This window comes from Rattus rattus, chromosome 13 (assembly GCF_011064425.1).
Source record: "Rattus rattus isolate New Zealand chromosome 13, Rrattus_CSIRO_v1, whole genome shotgun sequence".
Classification (NCBI taxonomy): Eukaryota; Metazoa; Chordata; class Mammalia; order Rodentia; family Muridae; genus Rattus; species Rattus rattus.
In genome coordinates this window covers 63,362,032-63,381,084 of record NC_046166.1, presented here as the reverse complement: position 1 = coordinate 63,381,084, position 19,053 = coordinate 63,362,032, and the positions used below count along the sequence as shown (strand labels likewise).

General features: G+C 50.5%; 1 protein-coding gene across 1 annotated transcript in view; it reads left to right on the top strand.

Annotated features, from left to right (window-relative positions):
• Window positions 1–19,053, top strand: part of Ank1 (ankyrin 1) — a 176,086-nt gene that overhangs the window by 71,425 nt on the left and 85,608 nt on the right. The window lies entirely within an intron of this gene.

Here is a 19,053-nt window from a genome sequence, read left to right as displayed (position 1 = left end):
GGCCCCTGTATGTGATTAGTTCCCAAATGCATGTTACACACAAAGCACTGGGGGGAGCACAGGGAATGCTTCTGCTGTATAGAGAGTCTGACCGTTCACGTGCTAAAGGTATCTGAAAATGATTTACCATCTTCTCCTGCCTTTCTACCTGCCTGTGAGCTCAGTGACAGATATCTGTCATGTAAAAGTGCTGTGGTGGCAGTATGGACTTGTGCCATGGACCTCACAGAAGAAAGAAATGAACGTCATATGTAGAACGCCTTGTGGGGTTTATTGTAAGGTTAACCAATTAGACTCCTAAAGGGTGTGCTGCTGTAACCAGGGCATTTCTAAACGAAGTAGGGACTGGGGAATTCTTCTGTATTCGATTGGCTCTTTGGGGCCAGGTAGCCTGGGAGTGTGAGTGGAACTGGGGTGAACAAGGAGGCAGGAGTAGCCTGCAGGAGTCCACGATCAGGAAACATTGGTGAGAGTGTTTATAAGACTCCAGTTGAGGGTTAGAACGCTCAGCTGACTCGTGGGTTTCTACGTCTACTCTTCCGGCAAGCCTCCTGGGGCAGAGCGGGTGTCCATGCTGGTGTTCCTGGGAGCACATTTTGGAGAAACACAACCTCAGAATGGTGGTCAGGCTCCATCACAGAAGGCTATAGCCTCTGAAGCAGGAGCACAAGCAGGTAGTTGGCAAGGGAAAAGAGTCTGGAACCATGCAGGGAAAGGCGGTGAAGGGTCATGGAGAGGAGACAAGATTCACACAGCTGAAATCCATTGTGCCTATGATGTCTCAGCGGGAGCAGACTTGGCTGTGGTGGGCCCAGTGCATGGCCAGAGTAGATCCCAACTCTGGGAGAGAGAGCACTTTCCAACAATGACATTACTCCCGGGAAGGTATACACTCCCAGACTGTCAATACATGGGAGAGAGGGTGGGTCCCCAGTGGCTTCTGTAGCATTCCCCACTTCTGTTTATTCCTAGCTAGACAGCTCTAGAGCTCTGGTAGGATGGCCCGACTAACAACGCTTGCAGTGTGCAGTTGTGGAGAACTGGCTTAGTCTAAAGTCTTATTTCTCCCCGCGGGCCAGCAGGACTCCAGTCGTTCACACATGGATGGTTTAATAGCTCTCTGTGGATATGGGGGAATCTTTGAGTCAGGTGAACTAGACTCGAGATGAGCAAAGACACCTCTTCAGTGTGGATAGTTTGAAAATGCCTGGGCTACATAGGTACAGTGGCGACATAGACCGGCATGGTTTGTTGTTATTCTTTTCTTTTCTTTGTTTGTTTGTTGATTAGCTGGGGTCTAACAATCAAGTCCATGAAACGCCAAATTTCATAAGCAGAGGATGGTAGAATTCTTTAGCTTGGGATCCAGATTTGTGTTTTGGCTACTCAGATTTGTGTAGGCGATTAAAGTATAAGATGAGGTAAAAAAAAATTAATTCAATGTCAACAGGTCTTCCAGCTAAATATGTAGACATTGATTCCCCAAGATCACCTGAGATGATTCTACCCCATCGCTCCCCAAATCACAAATTGCCTAGGCCTCTGGTGGGGTCACAGATATTCAAGGGATAGGCTTGCTGGATACACGGCTGAATCAGTTCTCCATGATGGTCTCCTCAGGTCATGAGATCTCAGTGTTCGGAGATGGAAATTGAGGAGTGTATGGTCCAGCAACTTGTACAGCTTGGGCATCTGTTGGGAGGAGAGTGAGACCTCAGCTTGGCTATCCTGAGACTTGAGGGCCTGCAGAGGTCTCTTCCATGGCACCTGACACCCCGGGATGTGGGGCCAAGCTGCCTGATTGCACAGTTCTGCTAGGCCAAGGGACTGGGTTCTCATAGTATTCAGGAGGAATCACTTGGCGTCATGGCACAGTTAACACAGAGGCTAGTGGTCAATACCCCTGGGATTTTCCAGGGCTCTGGGAGAACTTGAGGAGACAGGAGATTAAGGGACCTATAATTTGAAATTGTTGGGCCACACTATAAGCTTTCTACACTAACAAGACACACACACACACACACACACATACACACACATACACACACACCACACACACACACATGTATACACACACATACACACACATACACACACACATACACACACACCACACATACACACACCACACACACACATACACACACATGTATACACACACATATACACACATACACACACACCACACATAAACACACCACACACCCACACATACAAACATGTATACACACACACACACACACACACACACACACACACACTCCCATCTATCCAAGGACATGAACGAGCAACTCCTGGAGGAGAGAGCTCCTTTGACGAGCTTCAGACTCAGGGAAGCCATTACCTCATCACCCTTGGTGACATCCACCAGGGATCCACTAACTCCTACCCTCCCTCCAGTAGGGGAGATGCCTCATCATGAGGGGGAGGAAAGAGAGTGGCTGCTATATCCTGAGTCACTCAGGTTAATGCAACAAACTCCTACAGGCCTTTGAGACATGCTGTCCTATTTATGAATTCGGTTGGAGTAGAAGAGGAAATAATTGGAGGATGTTGGTTAAAATAAATCTAGAAGAGGTGAACTTGGTCTGTTTTCTGGTTGGCTGTGCTCAGGAGAGTCCCCAGAGGGGACCTGAAGGCTGGCTGTTGGTGATGCCTGTGGGAACACCAGAAGTGTCTTGGATACAGTGCCCCAGTCCCAACCATGCCGAACTGAACAGAATAGATCCTCCTGAGACTGCCTTCCGGCTTGGTCCCAGCCAGATGCCCTGGCTTCTTACCTGTTCTTCTCAGAGTTTCTAGCTTCCTAGTCATCTACAGCCCAGAGGTCCACATCTGTAGGACACTGGACATCGTGCATGCACCACAGACTTGGCTCTACCTGCTGACTTCCAACCCTGAAGCTGCAGCTTCTGTCTTCGGTCTCGCTCGAACATACACAGGTCTTGTGAGCGTCACCACAACCGATGTGAGTTCACATGTGCAATTGCTCGATCATATCCAAAAAAAAATGGTTCCCTGAAAGTCATCCACAATCGTTCTGCCCGCTCTTTTGCAATCAGCCCTGGGTGGTGGGAAGGAAGGTTGCGATGCAGATGCTCCACTCAGGGCTGAGCATTTTGCAGCCTCCTAGTCTCTGCACCTTGATTAGTCGTGGGTCTCTGTCCTTCATCATCATATATGGAAAGCAGCTTCTCCAATGAGGACAAACCGGTGTGTACATGCAGAATAAGTACTGGGGTTTCCCCCTAGAGCCTAGTTCAGTTGTCTAGCTTCAGTTGTCTTCTTCTTCTTCTCTTCTTCTTCTTCTTCTTCTTCTTCTTCTTCTTCTTCTTCTTCTTCTTCTTCTTCTTCTTCTTCTTCTTCTTCTTCCTCCTCCTCTTCCTCCTCCTCCTCCTCCTCCTCTTCCTCCTCCTCCTCTGCTCCTTCTCCTTCTTCTCCTTCCTCCTCCTCTTCCTCCTCTTCCTCCTCTTCCTCCTCCTCCTCCTCTTCCTCCTCCTCCTCTGCTCCTTCTCCTTCTTCTCCTCCTCCTCCCCCCCCCTTCTCCTCCTCCACTCTCCTCCTCCTCCTCCTCCTCCCCCCTCTTCCTCCTCCTCCTCCTCCTCCTCCTCCTCCTCCTCCTCCTCCTCCTCCTCCTCCTCCTCCTCCTCCTCCTCCTCCTCTTCTTCTTCTTCTTCTTCTTCTTCTTCTTCTTCTTCTTCTTCTTCTTCTTCTTCTTCTTATTTTTCTTGGATATTTTAGGTATTTACATTTCAAATGTTATCCCCTTTCCCCCCACTCCCATACTCCCTTCCCCTGCTTCTTTGAGGATGTTCCCACTCCCACCCACCCACTCCCACCTCAACGCCCTGGCATTCCCCTACACTGGGGAAACAAGCCTTCACAGGACCAAGGGCTTCTCCTCCTATGGATGGCCAACAAGGCCATCCTCTGCTACGTATGCAGCTGGAGCCATGGGTCCCTCCATGTGTACTCATTGGTTGCTGGTTTAGACCCTGAGAGCTCTGGTTGGGTCAGGTGGCTTGATATTGTTGTTCTTCCTATGGGGTTGCAAACCCCTTCAGCTCCCCAGCTTCTTGGCCCATGTTTCTCCTCTAGTAGTGTGCCCAGAGCACCCTCTAGTACTGTCAAAGATGACCAGTAGGGGTGAAGCTTCCTGGTCTCCACATTCTGTGACTCAGGGATTCAATGCCTTTGCCAACAGGGTCTTACCACTAAGAGTGTTTTTTTGGGGGGGTCGTAACCAAAAGCACAGCAGTAGTCTGTAAGGTTTGGGGATCTACGTGATCTCCTAGCTCCAATAGGTTCCTCATTCCTGACACTGGCTAAAGACGGTGTTCAAAGTGGAGGGGACATCCAGGCTTGCCTTGCTGTTGTGTTTGTTGTCGTGTTGGTTAGAGGTGTCTGGATGGGCCTTAGGGGAGGGCATCTCCCACTGTGGGAGGCGGCCTTCTCCAGGGGAGCAGGGTAGAGTGATATTCGCTGTAGCCAAGTGTTTGCCTTTTTATCTAAACAACTATAAAAGGGAAGACATCAGCACTGCAGTAAAAGAGGAGCCAGAACACAGACAAAAATTAAATAGGAAAGTAATGGTCTCCATGTAATTATTAGGAATGACGAGACCCAAACCACCCACCAAAGAGTACACATGGGAGGCTCATGGCTCCAGCTGCATATGTAGCAGGGGATGGCATTGTTGGGCATCCATAGGAGGAGAAGCCCTTGGTCCTGTGAGGGCTTTTTTCCCCAGTGTAGGGGAATGCCAGGGCGTTGAGATGGGAGTGGGTGGTTGGGAGGGGGTGCAACCTCATAGAAGCAGGGGGAGGAGGGATGGGAGAGGAGAAACCGGGAAAGGGGGTAACATTTGAAATGTAAATACATAAATTATCCAGTTAAAAAAAGAAAGAAGAAAAGAATGATGAGACCCGCACAAAATAGTGTGGCACTTACTTCCATGCCCTGGCAGTGAAAAGAAAATAGGGCAAAGATATGGTGGTCTGAGGCGATCAATCCAGATTGGTAGCTTAAACTGAGTTATGCTTTACAATGCTTTGGTGGTGGGCAGAGGGAAAAAACCTGGGAAGTCAGCGTGTAGCCGGCAGACCAGCCCCTGACCATCGGGCGGGAAGGAAAGTGACCTACCTTGTGGCCGCTTGTGATGATTAATCTAGACTGGTGACCTGATGGAATATCTCACCTAGAGGGTAATCTTTACCGACGTTTTCGAGGGGTTATCCAGATCAGGTTAGCCTCCAGGCATACCCATGGGGCTTATCTAGGTTAGGTTAATTAATGTGGGAGCCCGACCCACTACAGGCTCATGGGTTGGGGCTCTGGTACAGGAAGGGAAAAGGAGCTGGACATTTGTCACTCTCTGCTCCGTGACTGTAGGAGCAGTGTGACTAGCTGTCCCTTTCTCCTCCCAGCACTGTGCCAGCCCTGCTAAGATAGAAACTATCTCCGCCAGCAAAAGCTAGAGCAAACCCACCCTTCCTTCTGTCCTTCCTTCCTTCTGTCCATCCTTCTGTCCTTCCTTCTGTCCTTCCTTCTTTCCTTCCTTCCTTCCTTCCTTCCTTCCTTCCTTCCTTCCTTCCTTCCTTTCTTCCTTCCTTAAATTGCCTTTGCCGGGTACTTTGTACCAGCAATGAGACAAGTAACCAATGCTTCCTATCTGAGGAGACAGGACCCGTGGGAAAGGCATAGCGCTGCCATGGAGACCTTCTTACTTCTGATCAGGATGGTGTGGCTAAAGCAAGAATTGCCATCGGTGTCCAGTGAGGTCAGTGAGTGTAGACAGGGTTAGAGGAAGCTCACTGTTGCAAGACTGTTTTCCCACTCTTCTTGAAAAGGACACCCTGTGGTCAGTGGCCTGTCACTAAACCCTGGGAGCCTACTCTGTATGGACGACAACATGAACAGTCCACTCTGAATGAATAAAGATCGGTGCCTGGGGTCTTGTCTGACTAAGGGTGGTGATGATACTCAATGAGGACGCTCTAGCGGTTCCTCCTGTAAAATCCTGAGGTTCACTTTTGTCACCTGGCCTAAAAATACCTTCAGCCCCTCTAAAAGGGCCAAGCTCAGACCCCCGCGTCACCCTGGGGTGATTCGGGAACAAGTTACTTAAGGTGTCTCTGCTGCGGCTTTTGTAGAATGGGGGGAAGGTAATAACAGTAGACATCTGGGGGAGGCAGAGGATTAAACGTGTTATGACATCTAAAGTGCTTTGAACAGTGTCTGGCTCACACACTCCAGCTATTATTTTCAAAGCTTCCCCTTCCTGCTCCTTTATCTGCATCTCCTCGTCACTGAGGGGAGTTATCATTGGCCAATGCTGTGGAAGGCATCCAAGTCATGGTCCTCAGGGCCCCTTTCCTAATGGCAAACTTCAGGGCACAGGCCCCTCTTGGCAGCTGTAGGCGGCAATCACTGTGCCTGGCAGTGGGCCATTCACCGTCTCTTGTCTCTTAAAGAGAACTTGTTCAGTGTAGGAGAGGCCTAAGTGGGTCACTGGTTGGCCCTGACTGCTCCATGGCACGGTCCCTATAGGACAGACTTGCCTTTCTAAGGAAGGGCCTGACTTGCCCTGGGTGAGTGTTACCGGTAGAGCTCTCTGAGCATCCTTGGGCATTCTTCAAGGACCACAGTTGTAGATCTTTTTAGCACCTTAAGCAAGTTTCCATGTTAGCCCGGTGACTACGAGTGTAGTGTTGCCGTTTCTCTGGTGTTTGTGTTTTTCCTGCAGTGGCAGGCTGTAGAGAATTTGTCTTTCGTGTTTAGAAACACCAGAGACGGTTCAGTAAGTGGGACCACCGTGACAAAGAGCTCCAAGAGCGTTTCGTTTCCCTACAGTTGGGTTTCCCATCAGCCATTTGCTCTGAGTGTCAGGTGCACATGCAGCCAGCTCTGCCCACAGAAGACGAGCAGAAAGCAGAGTGACACGGTGTGGTCCACTGCCCTCAAAGACGGGGATGCTCTTAGAATCGTAGTTATGACTAGGCAGGGTGGTGTGTGTGTGTGTGTGTGTGTGTGTGTGTGTGTGTGTGTGTGTGAGAGAGGGGGAAGGAGAGAGGGGGGGAAGGAGGGAGGAGAGAGAGAGAGAGAGAGGAGAGAGAGAGAGAGAGAGAGAGAGAGAGAGAGATCAAAGCACTCTGGAGGTTAGGACAGGATGGCTACTGTGACCTCAAGGACAGCCTGAGTAACTGTGAAAGTCTTCATATCAAAAAACCTGAAAAGAATCACACACCTCCTGCCATCTCCACATCTTCTCTGCCTTAACAAGGAGGTAGGAGCTATGGGAGTGCTTCGCTGCCTTGACAGTCGAGAAACAAAATGCCTCCTGTGGGCCCGGACTTGGCCATGTATCTTGTAGAGATAGTGGGAAAAGCCAGAGGGGTGAAGATCGGATGTGGTTCTTTCTGGACGCGTGGCCCAGACTCTTGGATGGGAAGCAGGTGTCTCATCTCCACCTCAGAGACCTGTGGTTCTAAGGATGCCCTACCAGGCGCCACGGCAACTCATGTAGCACTGAGCTGCTTAGCCTACCAGCCACGAGAGCTTTTCACAGATACAGCTCATTTTAAAACGGGAAAAGAATAGAATCCATTGAGATCCTGGCTCAGCTCCCATGCATGGCGTCTCGGGTGTGTGGCAGCATAATGCTAAGACTCACATCTGTTGTTTGGGCCAAGCCCGGCAGGAGCTCTCATTTGGTTGATCTGGGACTCAGTTTGGTCCTGCTGTTATCTCGAGGTAGGTGCAGTCTCCATGCTGGACCCTATGACTTCCAAAGTGAGTAGGTCTGTAAGGGGACCTTACCCCTCCTTCTCCCCTGGCGGCCCCAGGGGAAATAGATACTAGCTCAAGGCATGTCTTTCTTTAGGAGTTCTAGCTCCCTCTCCTACCAAAAGGGATATTCAAGTTCTGATCTGCTTTTGTACAGAAAGCAGTCTGTGCTCTTCATCTGTCCCGTCGATGAGCCACGGTGACACTGGGGTCTGTTTATGGCTCAGTATTGGGAAAATAATTCTGTCTCCCGCTGATGTACTACTTGGTCCAATCTTCTGGCCTCTCCTCTCCAGCCTAAGGACTGGGTTTTCCAGGCACTGAGTACAGTGACCATGAGGAAGGTCACGCTTGGTTTGCACGCTACTGGTAAATTCTTGGTTGGAGTCTCTGCGGTGCTAGAAGGGACAGGCGTTCCAGAACATATGATATTTGACAGGTATTAAAAAAAACATGGGGGGTTGGGGATTTAGCTCAGTGGTAGAGCGCTTGCCTAGAAAGCGCAAGGCCCTGGGTTCAGTCCCCAGCTCCGAAAAAAAGAAAAAAAACAAACAAACAAACAAACAAAAAAACATGGATTTTTTTTCACAATAGGACTCAGAGGTATGAAAAACAAAACAAAACAAAACAAAAAAAAAAATCACCACTGAAAAGCCAGAGCCAGCATAGACACTGCTTCTAACTTACAGGCTCAGTCAGACTCAAATTCCATCCAGGCTGAGCCAGTCGGCCTGTAGCTTAAGCTGTCCTATGTTAGTATCTGATCCCAGGAGCAACGAGACCTCCATATGTGTGCAAAGAGAAAGGCCTAGATTCAGCCACGCTCTGCCACCCCTGCCCCCACTGTAATTGTTTCTAGTTTGCCAAGGGCCCCCATGGAATCCATGCAGCGTTTTCTTTTTTTTTTTTTCCTTTTGAGTTTAAAAATAGACTCCCAAGGTATCCAACTCTCTTAAAAGGAACATGACAGACACCCGTGCCAATGCTGTGGGACCTGATACCCAGCCCTGGTCACCTCCCTAAATAGTCCCCACACTTGCCATCAGTCCACTCAGGGAGGCTGGGTGCCCAGGGTTACCCAATTAGCTACTGGGAGCTCACCTCAGACTGTTAAAGAGGAACAGCCAGGGTTTCTCTCCCTCTCTGCTGTCCTCATGTGACGATGCTCAGGAGGCGCCCCACGGGTGTTAGGTGGGGATGCTGTGCTTCTTACGCAGTTCAATAGAACATTTATTTACTTATTCGTTCTGCTGAGGGCCTCACACGTAGGGAGCACGGAGGATGCCATTGAGCCATCAGCCACTCAACGGAATCAAAGTATAAGCGTTCTCTGAAACATTCTAGAAAGATCCTCCCTAGTTACTTGGTGAACAGGGTGGTTATGGCAAGTTACACAGGGGAAGAATAACATTTCCCCCACAGGGACACTCCTGGCACCTCACACACTCCATTGGGTGGTCCACTCATGGCTCCTCAGGGTGATAAACCTCCTGCCTTTCTCAGTAAAGGGTGGAGTACCTCAGGCACACCCTTATCAATGGTGCCCAGAGTCCTTAGGAGCCAGGGTGACTCCCTGTGTGGGTGACAGGCAGAAGTGATAAAGAGGGGACCAACGCAAAAAGGCTACAAGAAGCCCTCAGACATGGCTGGAGGCACCACGTCTTTGTAGCTGCTTCTTGAGAACTATGTTGTCTGTGTAGAAAACGTCAAGTCAAAGACGGCGTATGCAAAACTCAGAGATCTGGAGACCCTTGGGGTGGGGGGTTCCTCTTTTAGGCCTCAATTTGTCTAGGGTAGATCAGAAACACTCCAGACCTCAGGGAGAGAGCTTTAGAACAAGACCTCAGTTGGGGAGAAGATAGAAAGAGAAAAGCTGTGTCAGCACTCATGCGCTGGGTACCTACCATATATCACGGTGTGCCAGACAGCTACGCATCACCCACACGACCCTTAGACGGGTAGGCAGAACTGTTTTTGTTTCTCTGATGTGGAAGGCTCGGCCTTGCTCACAGAGAGGGTGTTACGCCACCCAGGAGAGCAGACTTTCTGTTGCCGTTAAGTGAGTTCCAAGTCTTGTCATTTCGGTGGGACAGTTACAGCAGGGCATCTGTGGTAGGGACCCAAGACGCTTGAACTCTGCCTTTACCCCAGCTCATGGCTCTGATGTCATGTTTACGGGAGAGCCATTTTGCATACCAGATTAGTGGACAAAGCTCATCCTGTTCCCCAGCGTCCTGGAGGTATGATGAGCTTAGAACTTAAAAAAAAAGAGAGAGAGAGAGAGAAAATGTTCTTCCAAGTTTTGAGAAGAGCTAGAGAATGAAGAGCCCCTTGGGTGGGGGAAGGCAGGCAGAGTCTACATATGTCCGGGGTTCCCATCACCCTGGGAACTTCTCACTTTGTCAAGTCACCAATCGCCCCTCCCCACATTGAGACAAGGTCCCGCTGTGTAGACCAGACTGGCCAGGAATTCACTAACCCCCAACATCAGGCTCCTGAGTGCTGAGATGAGAGGTGTGTGTGCGACCAAGCCCAGCTAGTTTCTTCTCCTCCCACATAGTCTCCTGACATAATTTCAAGTGCCCCAGTTCTGCAACTGGGACCCCCAGTACTTCATTATGCTTCTAAGGTGAGGGGACTGCAGAGAGACTGGAAAGAATTTGGCAAGCTTGGAGACACCGCAGATCCTGTGAAAGTATGGGATAGATGAAGGAGCCTGGGGTCTCTTTGCCAGCCGCTCCTACCTGCCTCAGCTCACCAATGCTGGGCTCTGTGATGGAGAAGATTCCCGTGGATGTTGTGCCCAGCTATTCTGGGCACAGTAGGTATGAGCTTAGAAAGTGTAGCATCTTGATGTAGGGTAAACATGGGAGATGAGAAGGAGTGTGACCATATATGGGATCCAAGAGTGTAGTAACAATGGTGGGTAGAGGGAAAAGTCCATTGTAGGGAAACAACGGCTGAGTCCCCAGTGCTCAAAGGGAAGCTTGGAAGTCCACCAGCTTCCATTGTCACTTCCATGGCAAACTAGCTTCCTCTGCAATGGCCGCCCTGACAGAGACACTCTGGGAACTGTGAGCTGATTTGTCTCTCCCCTTGCAGCTGGGATGTTCTGTCCAGCCCGATCCTTTCTGCACACCTTTTGTCCCATGGCACACGGCATCCTGATGAGGAGTGAAACGGCCTATAATATCAGCCTTGAAAATTAGCTCAGCTCTGTGCCAGTCATGTAGAGAAAGAGTAAGGAATATAGAACACAACAATTCAGCCATTTCAACAGTTGATGTTTGTAATTCACTTGTGGTGTGAGGTTGCCAGGCCTGGGAAAGGACACTAGGTTTGATTCCTAGCACAATTCACATGTACACACACACACACACACACACACACACACACACACACACACACACACACACACAGAGAGAGAGAGAGAGAGAGAGACAGAGACAGAGAGAGAGACAGAGAGACAGAGACAGAGAGACAGAGAGACAGAGAAACAGAGTGATAGAGAGACAGAGAGACAGACAGAGACAGAGGCAGAGAGAGATACACTGATAGAATTTCAATAAGAGAAACATTTCAGTTTAAAATGAGCAAAAAATATGAACAAATGCATTGCCAAAGAAGATGCATGGGTGACAGATGTGCACCTGAAAAGATGTTATTAGTTATTAAAGAAAATACGACTTAAAACCACAGTGAAACACTGCCCCATGTCTGCTATGGTGTCTAAAGAATGTAGACAAGCAGGCGGGAGGCAGAGACTGAGTACCTAGGGGACCCAGGAAACATTGGAGGTGATTCGTACATTTCTTATCTTAATTATGGTGTGGTATCCTAGAGGTGTGCTAATGTCAAAACTTACCAAATTGTGCATTTTTAAATAGACAGATCCTAAGAGGCTAGCCACACCTCAAACAGCTTGAAATTAGCCTGTCAGGTCTTTCAGCAAGTCACGTGGTGTTTTGGAAGTGAAAAACAAAACACGCTATTTATCTTCCATTTGGGTAGGGCGCAATCTCTCTAAATATTAATGTTGGAAGAGGAGCTTGGTATCCCCTGGGATGCTCTACTGGGCTGCAGTCAGGGCTGTTCCGGTAACCATGACTTATTAATTGACACTCTCTGTGCAGAGGCTCTGAGTAAACTCGGGAGGCAGTTTTAAGGGGCACACAGGCAAGAAATGTATAGCATGTCCTATGTCTCAGCAGTGGGGAAGAAGGCAAGAGACACTAACACTTGCACCTTGGTACAGCAGTGTAGGCATTTCCCAAAGTCGTGTAGAATGTATCTGCCTTCAAATTCGGCCTCCTGTGGTGCTGGGTCCTGGAGAGCTGTGATGTTTCTGACTTCAGATAGAGCTGGCTTTCTTAGGATACATTTTAGTTGCAGAATTCTCGCTCAGGATTTATACCACTTCTTTGATGAACACTTTAGATTGATCCATGGTCTTCTGGTCATCGTCACCTTGGGTCTCCTGGCGCTGCACTCTTTTATTTTGCATGTATGTGTTATTTATATACGTGCCGTGTAAACACATGTGTGTGGAGGACCCAAGTCAGGTGTCTTCCTTGACTTTTATTTATTGAGGTAGAGTTTCTCACAGAGCTTGCCAGCTAATTCCAGAGAGTGTGGTTAGCCAGCTTTCCCTGGGTATCCCCCGAGTGCATCTCAAGTACTGGGATTACATGAGGCCGCCATGTTTGTCTGACATTTTTGTATGTGTTCTGGCGGGGAGGGGTCTAAACTCTGGTCATCATGGTTTTACTTCGGGCTTTATCCACTGAACCCTTTCCCAAGCCCTGCAGTTTCCTGGGGATTTTAACAGAGCTATTCGTGGAAGGGTCTTGAGTGAGTTTGCTTTGGGCCTTGCACCTTTTGTTGCTGGTGGTGAGCTTGGCCAGCGCTGTGACTCTGAGCTCAGCACTGTCCATTCAGCTCACAGGTGACTGAGGGAAAGTGAGATAATGTCCTTCCGTTTACAGTGGTCCTGCATTCTCATTCCTCACACAAGACACTGCTGGACAGGTCCGGCAGCAGGGTTGGTAAGAGAGCATTTGCGTGGCGCAAATTGTCATTTGAAGAAAGCAAGAACCTGCACCATGTCGCTTGGGGCAGCTTTCTCTGGCCGTTTCTCATCAGTCTGAGTTGGCCTTGATTGGTGTAGTGTTACCCCCCCCCCCCCAACACTACACCAGCTCCCGATATGCTTTTGACATCCGTGCCTGAAATGACCCCCAGGAAAAGGTGCCTACTGCCCCTGAGCAGAAACCAGGATACCTCCTCCAGGTCCACAGCCAGAAGTGGCATTTTAACCAGGCCACCTCAGGGAGGAGAAAGAGAGGCAGTAGTAAGATTAACACGCCTGTCCCCAACTCCGCATTTTCATTCACTGGGGCTCTGGCGCAGCCTCTGGAATAAGCTATGCAATCTGGAGCCTCGGCTGTGATGGAAGAGCTGGAAATATACAAATTATCCACGGGGCACAAACAGACTTTGCTGAGCTCACGCTGGCCTGCTGCGGGCTCCCTGGCGGCCGAGACAGGGCGAGAGCGCTGTGCAGCTTGGAGCTCCTCGGTCGCCTTGGCCACATGTGCCCGGCTTCAGCGGCGCACCTGCAGCTCGGTGGCCTGCGGGGCTCAGCGGCAGGGCCTGCCCCCGGGGGATCGTGGCTCTTTCCCGCCTGACCCGATAATGGACTGAAAATGACCCGGTGGCGTTAGCGGCGCGCGCAGGGTCCGGGCGCCAGAGCAGGCGTGCGCGGAGGGGGGCGGGGGGCGGCTGTATTTTTAGCCAGATGCCTCCTAAGTTGCCCGCGCGCCCCGCGCCGCCCAGCAGATAACGCCGAGGGAGCTCCGGTGTCATCGGGCGCCGGGCGATGGCAGAAGGGCCGCGCAGGTCGGGGTCAGACCCCGCGGTGAGTGCCGGGCAGGAGGCGGGGACAGGAGGGGAGGGGGCGGCGCGTGCCAACTTTCCGGGTCGCGGGGTGGCGGGTGGTAAGCCCGGACGCGCCGGGTCTGCCCTTCTGCTGCCTCACGCCGCGGCTCCGCGGAATCCAGAGGAAAATTCCTCAGGCCTGGAGGCTGCGGCCAGCCAAGGCTGGGCCCCGGGAGACACCCGCGGGCATGACCTGAAGCTGGCTGGAGCCAGGGGGCAGCTGCACTGGGGCGCATTGCCCCTCACTGGGGAACAGAGACAGAGTCCGGTGGGTTCGGCTGCACGGGCACTGGCGACCCTGTAGGGAGCACCGGCGAGCCTGACCCCAAGTCTTTAGAAATCCCCAGGTCCCTGAAGTCCCTTAAGGAGCAGAAATGAATGGGGCACAGAAAAGCAGACCTCTGCATGACAGAGCCCGGCTTTGCTTTGTTGTTTTAACAATGGGAAAACTAGTGTCTCGCGTCTTGAAGAGGCACAGGACATCAAGTGGAAAAGCAGGAACTGGGAATGGACAGGCAGGTCTTCCGCCTGGGGGTTCACCCAGCTTTGCACACACCTGTACCACACAGCCTCCAAGACAAGATAGGTCCCTGCAGGGATTAAAGGGGGAGCCCATCCCGCTCGCAGAGCTGCTTCTTCAGCCGTATCTCTGGTTTTCATTTCATTGTATCCAACTGTGGTCTGTTTAGGGTTCTTTGACACGCTAGTTTTCTGGAAAGGAATCACAGGCAGAGTGGTAGCCCGGGTCTCGCTTCTGTTTCTACATAACACAAAGAATGAAAGCCAGGGCCAGAGCACTGTACTTTAATGGGAGGCCTGACAAAGGCCTGGAGGACCAGATCTGGGTGTAAAGCTCATTTCGCACTTAACGCTGCGTGAGTGGAACCCAGGACCTCATACTCGCTAGATGAACCGAACTGATGGGTGAGCCACCCCCACCCGACCCCCTCCCCCCCCCAGGATCTGTGAGATCGTCTTTCCTGGAGTTCCCACGATGGTTTGCCAAAGAAACTGCGTTCTGCCGAGATTCATTTCCATCCATCTTTGCAGAGGGGAATTGGATACTCAAGACCTTGATTGGAGAAGTTAGGCTCTGCCGAACTCAGGCAGGCTCAGATCCCAAAGGAGGTGTGACGGGAGGCCTCCCACTAGTGTGAAAGGAAACATAGTCTACCCTACAGTGAGTTTGGAAGCACTGTAGTGAGTTCCAGAGATACTGGCATTTATTATCATGTTCCCAGAGTCCCCCTCCCAGAACACTAGACTCCTGGGCCACGGCTATGCTGGTATCAATCCGCTCAAGAAGTACACACTTCATAGTCTGAGTGTAGGGAACAGGGTTTACCCTGTCTTATGACTCTCCCTAACTCGAGTCCCAGCAACAAATCCATTCCCTTGCTTCAGCCTCTGAAGGCAAGTGTCCTCTAGCTACAGCTGAACTCCACAGAAACCCTAGGAACCTTTGCAAGTGATAACAGGTGGTTAGAGAGACCCTGGGAATGCACGAGATTCAAACCCCGGCCAGTCGCTGCTAACCGTGTGGCTGGGCGAGTTACTCAACGTTGGGAGCTAGTCACTTCATCTGCAAAGACAGAGAGAGAATAAAAACCTGCTCCAGGAATTCTTGGGAGGAGCAAAGCAATCGATTGGTGTTGAGTGCTTAAAAGGTAACAGGAGCTCTGTACTTGTGCTGAAAGGAAATTAGAGCACGTGAGTTAAGTGGAAGGGATACGGGCCGGACACATAAGAAAATGTATGCTCTGTCCCAACACACACTCATGCGCACACACACACACACACACACACACACACACACACACATGCATGCATGCACATGTGCACATGCACACACATGTACATGGAACTGCACAAACATGCCCACCACACACATAAGAGGGAGGCCGGGGAGGAGGGAAGAGAGATGGAGATATGAGGAAGAGAAAAAGGCACCCAGGGAGTGTTCTCCTTCTGTAACCAGCTGAGGAAGTAAAGCTCTGTGGATTGAGTTCTCCTGACAGAGAGCAGGCCTTCTCTGGTGACCCCAGCCTGGCCTCCTTTCACACAGCAACCTCTGAGGCTACCTGGCAGGGGATGGATGGACTTCAAGAAATCCAGCAACTTCGTTCTGGTTAATCAGAGCCCAGGGGCATGCATAGTATGTTGTTACTTTTGCTTTTCTGGTTAGTATTTTATTCAGGTCAGTATTTTTTAATGGAAGGCGTTGGGTTCTTCTGACTCCCTTCCCCTGTTAAACCGTTTAGACGGTGATCGTGCACACCAGGAATAGGGAGTTAAATTGGGGTAGCCGAACTAGACAGGTGGGCAGAGGGGGTTGGAAGAGCAAGATAGTAGTCTTGTATGCCAACCAGAGCCGTTGCTCTGCAGCCCAAGAACATCCAACCTCCATGAGACTCTCATGAATGATGGTGGAGTGGAGCCATTAGTCCTTGTTATGCCACTGGCTACTTTAGAACTCGGTCACTATATTCCAAGTCAGTCTCTCCTCTCTCTCTCTCTCTCTCTCTCTCTCTCTCTCTCTCTCTCTCTCTCTCTCTCTCTCTCTCCCTTTTTTCATTCCTCCCACTCCCAACGTAATACTGGACTAAAAACCTTAATAAATCCGTTGTAGAACTAGGGGGCGTGGCACATAGTAGCTGGTGGGAGTGACGTCATTATGTGCCCGTCACCCCAAGAATGCTGCTGGGTCCTGACTACTCTATCCTTTCAAGAGGCGAAAGGCAAAGGGACACAGCCTTACCCTGGACCTGGCTTCCGACTACCCAGGTGACATTAAGCCATTCTTTCTATGTTCATAGTTTCATCATCTGTGAAGAAAAGAATAAAGGGCCTGGACTGAGGTGACTCCTTTCTAGGCCTATACTGGCCTTGACACAGTGCTCAGAGACAGAGACGGGACCTGTAGGACCCACCTAAATTAAACTGCACCCTTACCCACCTTATACCTGGCAGATTTGCCTGAATGAACAGTCAGGTAAAAATAAAATAAAATAAAATAGCCACACTGAGAACGCACCTTGGCATCATAGGCCTCAGAGTCCCGTGCACCTTCCTAGACTGATACTGAGCTGTAGAATCGGGGGAGTCATTCACCTTCCCAACCCTCCGGTTAACTGGTTCTAAAACGGGGGTGGCGATGGCACCCACCTCTCAGACTGGGGTTGATGGTAAAACACTTGCCTTGAGTGTACAAGGTCTCCGCTCCCATCCCCGGCCCCGAGCAGTTGGCAGTGCCCTTGGCCCAGGGCCTGCTGTTGGAATTGCCCTGGTTTTGCCTGGAAGCTGCGGAAACCCTCTAACCACTCTGCTGTGGATTGACTCCTGCTCGCTGCTTGTCTGCCGTATTCTTTCCCATCACCGGGGCTTTGGACAGGCAATGATATCTGACCGAGATTGCTTTATTTTTATCCCACACTTTGAGGTTTTTTATCCTGAATCCTATTATTGTGCTGTTAAAAAAAAAAAAACAACTCATTGGTGGAAAGAGGGCCTCTTTAACACTCCTCTGCTTAGGAAGTAATGTGTTTTCCCTCCAGTTGGATTCAGAAAGCTCTTCTGAGTCAGCAGTCGTAACTGTCATCTGAGGGAGAGGCTGTCTGATTCTGCTGAGCACAGGGAGCTTGTGAGCAGGTCCTCCTCTTTTCTCGTCTCCCCCACCCCAGCGCCCTGCCGAAGAAGCTGGCCCTCCAGTCAGAGAATACTCTGAAGGGGTCAAAGGGTTTAGCACCTGCTCCAAGAAGCAAACGGTTAAAACTAGAAAAGGACACTTTTTTTAAAAAAGTCCTTCAATCTAAAATCAAGTTCCTTCCCTGTCATTTCTAGATGTAAAGACACTAAAATTCTTTTTTAAAATTTTGTTTTTCTTGGATATCTTATGTATTTACATTTCAAATGTTATCCCCTTTTCCTCCCGTCTCCCATACCCCCTCCCCCTGCTTCTATGAGGATGCTCCCATCCCCACCTCAACGCCCTGGAACCCTCTTACATTGGGGAAAAAGAGCCTTCACAGGACCAAGGGCTTTTCCTCCTACTGATGCTGGACAAGGCCGTCCTCTGCAACATATGTGGCTGGAGTCATGGGTCCTTCCACGTGTATTCATTGGTTGGTGGTTTAGTCCCTGGGAGCACTGGTGAGGTCTGGTTGGTTGATGTTGTTGTTCGTCCTATAGGGTTGCAAACTCCTCCAGCTCCTAAACTCAGGGACACTAAATTCTTAAGGTTCTGCTACAGTGTCCTGTAGCAGAGGTGCCCAGTGGGACCTTGAAGGCAAAGGAAGTGAATCCACAGATCAGACGAGACAGAACCCTGGAGGCCAGAAAGTAGTCAGGTGCAGGCCTGTAGCCAAGGCCCAGAAATGCCACAGGGCACCAGAAAGGAGAGAAGAGAGCCCCCTGACATGACGGGGCAAGAGAGGGAGCCTGCCTTAGACATTAGTGGGCAGCCTCAGGACTTGGGCTCAAACTTACATAATAGACGCAATATTTGCACAATACTTACACAATATACATGGACCTGAGGAAGACTAGCTTGGGGAAAGGCTTCAATACTCATGACTGTTTTCCACTTACAATCATGCACTTGCTATTGATGGCAGCACAGAGACCCTTTGTCGGGGGTGGGGGGTGGGGGGTGGGGGGACAGAGGGGGGGAGTGTTAGTCTGTTTCACAGTATCTCAGATTGGTGGTTGTGGACTGCAACTCTTTCAAGTTAAGGAGCCTGACCACTAACGTGAATTAGTTTTGTGCAGCCGTGATACCAATGCCCCACGAACCAGATGACTCAAAAAAATAAGAGCCTGTCCCTTACCAGGCAGGATAACCAAACATCCAAATGAAGCAGAAATGGACCATGCTCTGTCTACAAGGGAAGCGTTTCTGTGTTCCGTCCTCTTCAAGGCCACCTGGCCCTTGGCTCAGTCTCTCTCTCTCTCTGCTTCTCCCCTCTGGGTGCCTCTTCCCTAAGGACACTGAGTTCTGGATTGAGGGCCGGCCTAAGGAATCTAGGCTGATCTCATCTCAGGGACAACAAGAAGTGTTTCGACTTCTGCACTGACGATTCACGAAGGAGGACACAGCTCAGACTGTGGGGATAAGGACGCTGGCTCCTTTGGAGGCCCCGCACAGGCTGCTACTCCATGGCCTCCCTCCCAGGTTAAGCACACGTTTGCAGGCTCTGTGTGCCAAGGGCTGTGTGACAGTTCTCAGAAGCACACCGAGGGTACAAGAAAGGCTTCAGGACAGCCACAAGGACCCTTTTCCCACCCTCCAGGCCTCTGTGCCCACCCGCTGTCTGCAGGAACACTGTCCCTTGT